This window comes from Dromiciops gliroides, chromosome 3 (genome assembly GCF_019393635.1).
Source record: "Dromiciops gliroides isolate mDroGli1 chromosome 3, mDroGli1.pri, whole genome shotgun sequence".
NCBI classification, from domain to species: domain Eukaryota; kingdom Metazoa; phylum Chordata; class Mammalia; order Microbiotheria; family Microbiotheriidae; genus Dromiciops; species Dromiciops gliroides.
Window position 1 is genome coordinate 554,652,135 of NC_057863.1, and position 8,318 is coordinate 554,660,452.

An 8,318-nucleotide genomic window follows, 5' to 3' on the forward strand; every position below is an offset into this window, starting at 1 on the left:
ATCCTCCCTCAGACACTTAACACTTCCTAGCTGTGTGACCCTGGGCAAGTCACATAACCCCAATTGCCTCACTTAAAAAAATTAAGAAAAAATAGGAAAAAAACAATTTGTAAATCCCCAATTAGACACCAAAATGGAAATTTTTAAAAAGTAAAGACAAGATTAACAAAATCAAAAGAAAAACAACCAAAATATGAAAAACTAGGAGTTGTTTTTATAAAAAAATAAACTATAAGTTAACTTGATTTTAAAAAGAAAACAACAACAACAACAAATTACCAACATCAGAAAAGGAAAAAAAAATGACTATACCACCAATGAGGAGGAAATTAAAGCTATTATGAGTCATTTTGCCCAATTATATATTCATAAATCTGGAAATCTTAGTAATGTAGATGCTTATGAAAAATATAAATTGCTTAGATCAACATAAGAGAATATAGAATACTAATAATCCTATCTTAGAATGATAAATGGAAAATGTACCAAATAAGCTCCCTAAGCCAAAAAAGTGCAAAAATCAGATGGATTTAAAAGGGAATTTTGCCAACATTTTAAGGAACATTTAATCCCAAATTTATATTAATTATTTGGAAAAGTAGACCAAGAAGGAGTCCTACCAATTTCCTTTATCATACAATATCATAGAAATAAGTTATAGATATGTAAACTAGAAAGAGCAACAATTTTGAGAGAAAACTATAGATGGATTTCCCTAATGAATATTGCTGCTAATAGATAGCTAGATAGACAGATAGTTAGACAGATAGATCATAGGCAAGGAGATTATAATAACATATGACAAAGATCATAGACTATAACCAGGTAAGATCTATATCACGATTGCAGGCTGATTCAATATTAGGAAAATTATCAGCATAATCTCCTATGTCAATAATAAAAACAACAAAAATCATAATTACTTCAAAAAAGGTAGAAAACAAAACTTTTAACAAAATACCATATTTAATCCTAAAAGGAGCTTTACTTAAAAAAAAATCAGTAGTATCTGTCTTAAACAAAGAGCAAGCATTATTTGAAATGAGCATAAGCTACAAGTCTTCCCAATAAGGTCAGAGCTGAAGCAAGATTTTCTATTACCACTACTATTATTCACTACTGCACTAGAAATGCTAATTATGGCAATAAGACAAGGAAAAGAAATAGAAGGAATTAGAATGTAACAGGCAATGTGGAAATAAAAGTATCACTCTTCCCATATGATATGAAAGTATGCTTAGAGAATCCTAGAAAATAAAATAAAAAAAAACTCATTAAAAAATTAAAAATTTGGAGCAAAGTTCCAGGATATAAAATACAGCCATGTAAAGCATGAGCATTTCTACATACTACCAACAAAGTACAGAGTTAAGAGATAGAAAGAGAAATTCCATTTAAAATAACCTCAGGCAACATAAAATGCTTGGGAGTCTACCTGTAAAGACAAATCAAATTATAAAACATTTTCACACCAATTATGACAGATCCAAAAAATTGGATAAATATTAATAATTGAAGGGAAGACTGACCCAAAACAAAAAAATGACATTTCTATCTAAATTAATTTCCTTTTCAGTACCATACCAAATTATCAAAGATAATTGTTTTATTTTTCCATATTAATAGTATTTTAATTTTTTCCAATTACATGTAAATATAATTTTCAAAAATTCATTGGTTATATCATTTTGATTTTGAAAATTTTCTCGGATTCTGGAGATGGCCCCAAATATTTAAATTGGGGTTTAGTGACTTGCCCAGGGTCATATAGCTAGTAGATACCTGAGGTGACATTTGAACTCAGGTCTCCCTGACTACAAGACCAGTGCTTTATCTACTGCACCACACACCTGCTGCTATTTCCACACTAGATATGTTGTGATCAGAACAAAAGAGAAAAACCAAGGGAAAGAAAAGAAAGAGAAAATAGTATCCTTCATTCTGCATTGAGACTCCATAGTTCTTTTCCTGGATATGAAGAACATTTTCCAACATGAGCCTTTGGAATTTTCTTGGATCATTGCATTTCTGAGAAAAGCTAAGTTCATCACAGTTGATCATTGCACAATGCTGCTGTTATTGTGTACAATGTTCTTTTAGTTCTGCTCATTTCACTCAGCATTAGTTCATTTAAGTCTTTCCAGCTCTTTTCTTGAAATCCACCTGCTCATAATTTTTTATATTACAATAGGATTGCATCACTTTCATATACTACAACTTATTCAATCATCCCTCGATTGGTGGACATCCCCTTAATTTCCAGTTATTTGCTGCCAGAAAAAGAGGTGCTCCAAATATTTTGTGTAGATGTGGACCCTTCTCCCTTTTGTATGATTTCTTTGGGATACACACCTAGTAGATGTATTGCTGGATTGAAGGGTAAACAAATTTTATAACCCTTTAGGTATAGTTTCAAATTGCTCTATAGAATGGTTGGATCGGTTCACAACTCCAACAACAATGTATTAGTTTTCCAATTATCCTACCTCTCCAACATTTATCCCTTTACTGTGCAGTCATAGCCAATCTGATAATTGTGAGGCGGCATCTCAGAGTTGTTGTTATTGTTGTTTAATTTGCATTTCTCTAAACAATGTTGATTTAAAATATTTCTTCATATGATTATAGATAGCTTAATTTTTTTAATCTGAAAACTGCCTACTCATATTATTTTACCATTTCTCAATTGGAGAATGGCTTGTGGTTTATAAATTTGACTCAGTTCTCTTTGTATTTGAGAAAAGGGGCCTTTATCAGAAACACTGGTTGTAAAAAAATATTTTCCAGCTTTCTGCTTTTCTTCTAATCTTGGCTGCATTGATTTTCCTTGTACAAATACTTCTTTTTATTTTTTATTTATTTTTTTTTTGGTGGGGCAATGGGGGTTAAGTGACTTGCCCAGGGTCACACAGCTAGTAAGTGTCAAGTGTCTGAGGCTGGATTTGAACTCAGGTACTCCTGAATCCAGGGCCAGTGCTTTATCCACTGTGTCACCTAGCTGCCCCCAATACTTCTTAATTCAATGTAATCAAAATGATCCATTTTGTGTTTCATAACATTCTCTATCTTATCTTTTGTCATAAAGTCTTCCCTTTGCCTAGATCTGACAGGTAAACTATTCCTTCCTCTTCTAATTTCCTTATGGTATCACCCTTTATGTCCAAATCATATTTCAATTTTGACTTTATATTGGTATATGGTGTACAGTATTGGTCTATGCCTCATTTCTATCATACTGCTTTCCAGTTTTCCCATCAGTTTTTTGTCAAATAATGAGTTCTTATCCCAGAAGCCAGAGTCTTTGGGTTTATCAAAAAGTAGCTCATTATCATCATTTACTACTATGTCTTGGGCAGCTAACCTATTCCACTGATCTACCATTCTATTTCTTAACAAGTGTCAAATAGTTTTTGATGACTACCATTTTATAATTAAGTTTTAGATAGGGCATGGACACCTTCCTTTTCATTTTTTCATTAATTTTCCTTGATTTTCTTCACCTTTTGTTCTTCCAGGTGAATTTTGTTGTTGTTTTTCTAGCTCTATAAAATAAGTTTCTGGTAGTTTGATTGGTATGACATGGAATAAGTAAATTAATTTAGGCAGAATTGTTATTTTCATTATATTAGCTCAACCTACCCTTGAGCAATTCATATTTTTCCAATTATTTAGATCTGATTTTGTGTTAAAAAGATTCTGTAATTGTGTTCATTTAATTCCTTGGTTTGTTTTGACAGGTAGACTCCCAAATATTTTATACTGTCTACAATTATTTTAAATAGAATTTCTCTTTCTATCTCTTTCTGATGGACTTTTTTGAAAATATATAGAAATGCTGATGTTTTATTTGGGCTTATTTTATATCCAGCAACTTTGTTAAAGTTGTCAATTATTTCAAGTAGTTTTTTTTAGTTGATTCTCTAGGGTTCTCTAAGTATTCCATCAAATAATTAGCAAAGAGCTATGAACTGATCTAATCATTCTGGATACCAATTAAGAACTATGTCCAATGGGTTATAAAATGTACATACTTTTCGAACAATCAATACAACTTCTTGGTCCATATTCCAGACATAAAATAAAAGGTCCCACATGTACAAAAATACTTATAGCATCCTTTACTGTGGTAGTAAAAAAATAAAAATTAAGGTATACCTATTATTTTGGGAATAATTGAATAAGTTGTGGTTTCGATGGAATACTATTGTGCTACAATAAATGATGAGCAAGATGGTTAAAAAAATCTGGAAGACTTATATGAACTGATTCAAAGTGAAGTGAAAATATCCAGAAGGATCATTGTGCATAGTAACAGAAACGTTGTGTGATGAACAACTGTGAATGACTTAAGTATTCTGATCAATTCAATGATCCAAGACAATTCTAAAGTACTCATGATTAAAAATGCTATCAACCTCCAGAGAGAGAACTAATGAAGTCTGAGTGTAGAATGAAGCATGATCTTTTTCACTTTTTGAGATTTCCTTGCTTTTTTTGCAACATGGTTAATATGGAAATGTTTTCCATAATTTCACATTTAACTGATATCACGTTTCCTTTTTCTTTATTTGGTATGGAGTGGTGGTAAATCAGGAGAGCACTTGGAACTCAAAATATTTTTAAATGAACATTAAAAATAAATCAATGATGGCCCCAGTCACTGAGCTGCCACCTAGTACTCAGCAGCCTCCCCCTCGAGCTCCCTCACTTCCCAGATGCTCCATTCCACCAGCCTGCCTTCTCCTGCCACCACCTTCTGCAGGCCTTTTCCATTGAGGAAAAGGAATCATATTGTAATTCTGCTATTCAGAACCTCCATTCTTTCAACCCCTTTGCTGATGCAAGTAAGGGTTATGACCTGCATCCTGCTGAGACTGAGGATTATATCCATGTACGAATTCAACAGATAAATGGCAGGAAGACCCTCACTACTGTCCAGAGGATCACTGATAATTAAGATAAAAAGGCATTCAAGAAGAAATTTGCCTGCAATGGTACTGTAATTGAGCATCCTAAATATGGATAAATAATTCAGCTATAGGGTGACTCGTGCAAGAACATATGCCAGTTCCTTGTCAAGATTGGACTGGCTAAGGACAACCAGCTGAAAGTTCATGAGTTTTAAGTGCTTGTGGCTCACTGAAGCTTAAATGAGGATTTCCTTGCAATGAGTAGAAAAAAATCCCTTCTGTCCCTTGTCACACGTTTAAAAACATCACAGCTTGTATAATGTAACTATTTGGGGGTTGCTCTTTAACTTGGACTAGTGTAACTCACTCATGTAATAAACTGAAAAGAGTCGTGCTGTCTAGTCCTGCAGTCCCTCATTTAAACAGAAGTAGAACCTGGCAGTGCCCAGCCTGAAAAACCAAATAATCTAATGTTTCTGTCAAATCCAAAGCACTAATAGCATCTAAGACCATGTCTGTCCAGAAACTCCTTGATTCTCCCTCTGCAGAGCTCCCTGTCCTTTTAAGAGAAAATTTCTACCTTCTGATCTGTCCTTGGTGATGCTCAGAAGAATAAATTAAGATCACCAACACCCAGTCCAATTATACCACCAAGATAAAAGAGTTAACCTTTGGTAGCAGAACAGGAAGTCCCCTGGTGATTTGCACCACCTGACCAGGCAGGAGTTTAATTTTGTGGCAATGGCAGGACATTTTCTTTCTTACATCACACCAAGGTCCAATGTCTAACCAGACTTCTTCATAGTAATAGTGCCCTACCTCTGGGGGATAAACAAGTGGAAAGAACACCATACTGCGAGGCCAACTTTACCTGAATTAAACTTTAGACAAGAGAACATATTTTGAACTAATGTATCAAAACAGTCAATGTAGTAACTGAGGAGCTTGCAATTTACTAGAGACAGCTGCCCAATGCAATGTGAAGTAACAGACTGTTTTTTTTTTGTTTGTTTGTTTAAATGTTGTGTAATGTATTTAAACTCTTATTTAAATAAAACTGGTTTTCAAGTAATATGAAACAAATCAATAATAAATTGGATTTAAAAAAAAGAAACTAATCTGTTTTCAAATAAAAAGCTGAAGCTCAAATCTATGTGTTGTACCTGCATAGCACTACACCAAGCCTGAGGGAAAGAACAAGGCATCCAGCTGGGCCAGTTCTGACTTCCTGAAAGTCAATTGTGGCAGAGACCTAGGCTGGTCAACTGTGAAGTGTCCAGTGTGAGAGGAGGCTAAGATCTTTCAAAATTCATCTTCACATTTAACCCTCATTGCCCCACAAAAAAAGGTGTGTGTGGGGGGAGGGGGTAGCTAGGTATGGATAAAGGACCAGTCCTGGATTCAGGAGGACCTGAGTTCAAATCTGGACTCAGGCACTTGATACTAGCTATGTGGTCACTTAACCCTTATTGCCCTTCTAAAACAAACAAACAAACAAAAAACAAAAAAATCCATTCTCAGGGAAAACACAATCAATCAGAAAGGAAGAAGTCAGAAGTTAGTGATAAATAAGGAATTGAGACTAAAAATACCAAAGATTTCAAGAATAAAAAGTCCTGAAGAATTTGAGATTAAAAAGGTCAGTCAACAAGAAAAAAAACCCAATGACAAAAGGAAATATGGCTTACTTTATGAATTTATACTGCAAAATGAGAGAAAAATAACCCAGCACTTTATGGTAGATAGGATCCTGTGAGATTTGAGGAAAGCATAGAACCACAAAATTCGGTTCCTAAGTGGTCTAAAAGAGAAATGAGAATTATCAAAACATAAATTATGCCCTGCATGGCAAAAACAAACAAACAAACAAAAAATCACCTTAAATACAAATAATTAGGAAAAGAGGGGGAAATGATCTGAAATGGCAAACCTCATCAAAGAAACAAAAGATAGAACAGAAGGATGGGTATGTAAATACATGGAAGTGAAGGACAACCTAGAAGAAAAAAAAGAAAAAACATTAAGAAGTAAATAAATTCAGTATTCAGGGAAACATATTGAACTTGAATATAGGATACACATAGTCGACCTAAGTATCCTACATTTACACTAACGAAAATGACAATGATAAAAACCGTTAATACCAAAATGAAAGAAATAATAGAAGTGCCTATAATTTTGGAACACAGAAAATGAAGTCGCAATTGAAACAATCAAAGAATGCCTCAAGGGGAAAAAAAAAAAAAAAAAACCTCAAGGCTGCAGACACTAAGACACAGAGTGGTTAAATTTAAAAATTCAATTCAAAAGTTACAAGTTCTACCAGCCATCAGGAGAAAAACAAAAACCATGAAATGTGAAGGAATATAAGTTTAAATACTGTAAGACTCTTCTGTACCCATTTAAAAGAGGAAGTTCATGTGGAATAATATATCCCAAATAGCACCAGAGCTGAGGATACAGCCCAGGATGACATTTCTGAAAATAAAAAATGAACTATAGAGTGAAAGATGGATGTTGAACAATAGTTTGAGACATGTATAGAAAGAAAATCAGAACTGAAGAGATTATTTGATTCACAATAAAGTGAATAAATAAATAAATAAAGAAGTATTACTATACCTTACACAGGTATACTCAAGTACTCACCAAAAATCTAATGACAATGGTCTTCTTCCTCTGTGAGTGTTTATATATGGTGCTTGTGCATGTGTATAGTTGTATAGCATCAAGATAAGAGTGACTAGGATGGCTATATAATTTAAGGGTTAGTGGAAAGGACTGGGGCTCTTTCACCAGAGAAGTGAAAAGATAGAAGTTGGGCAGGACTGAATGACAGATGGTTTGAGGTATTTCGAGAGCTGTCCTTTGGAAATAGAGGCAGGTATGTTGTTCAGTGTATAGAGCACTGGCCCTAAAGTTGGGAGGGACTGAGTTTAAAGCTGTGCTTATATACTTACTACCTGTGTGAGAGTGGAAAAGCCAATTAAGCCCAATTGCCTTAAACATCCAGGACCATCTCCAGTCATCCCGATCTATATCTTGCCACTAGACCCAGATGGCTCTGGAGGAGAGAGTGAGGTTGGTTATTTTGCACAGCCCTCCCTCACTTAAATTCAATTCATTGAAAGTTATGGCATCTTTCATGGCCCTCTTCAAGAATGAAGGACAAAGAAAAGCAACATTTGGAAGTGAAATTGGAATTCTCTTTTTCCCTAAAAGAACTGGGAGTGGGAAGCAGAATTTGATAATGGTGAGATTTAGTTGATGTAAGAAAAAAGTATTCTAATAGAAAAAAAGGAAATATAATTTAGTTGATGTAAGCAAAAGCATCTAATACAAAATTATCATTCATATATGAATAGGAATAAGCATAAGAATGAGAAGGATAGGAGGTGGTAGTTTCCA

The 8,318-nt window shown here is 34.0% G+C and overlaps 1 pseudogene; it reads left to right on the forward strand.

Annotated features, from left to right (window-relative positions):
- Window positions 1–798: 798 nt before the first annotated feature.
- LOC122747935 lies at window positions 799–5,125 on the forward strand (annotated as a pseudogene).
- Window positions 5,126–8,318: the final 3,193 nt, after the last annotated feature.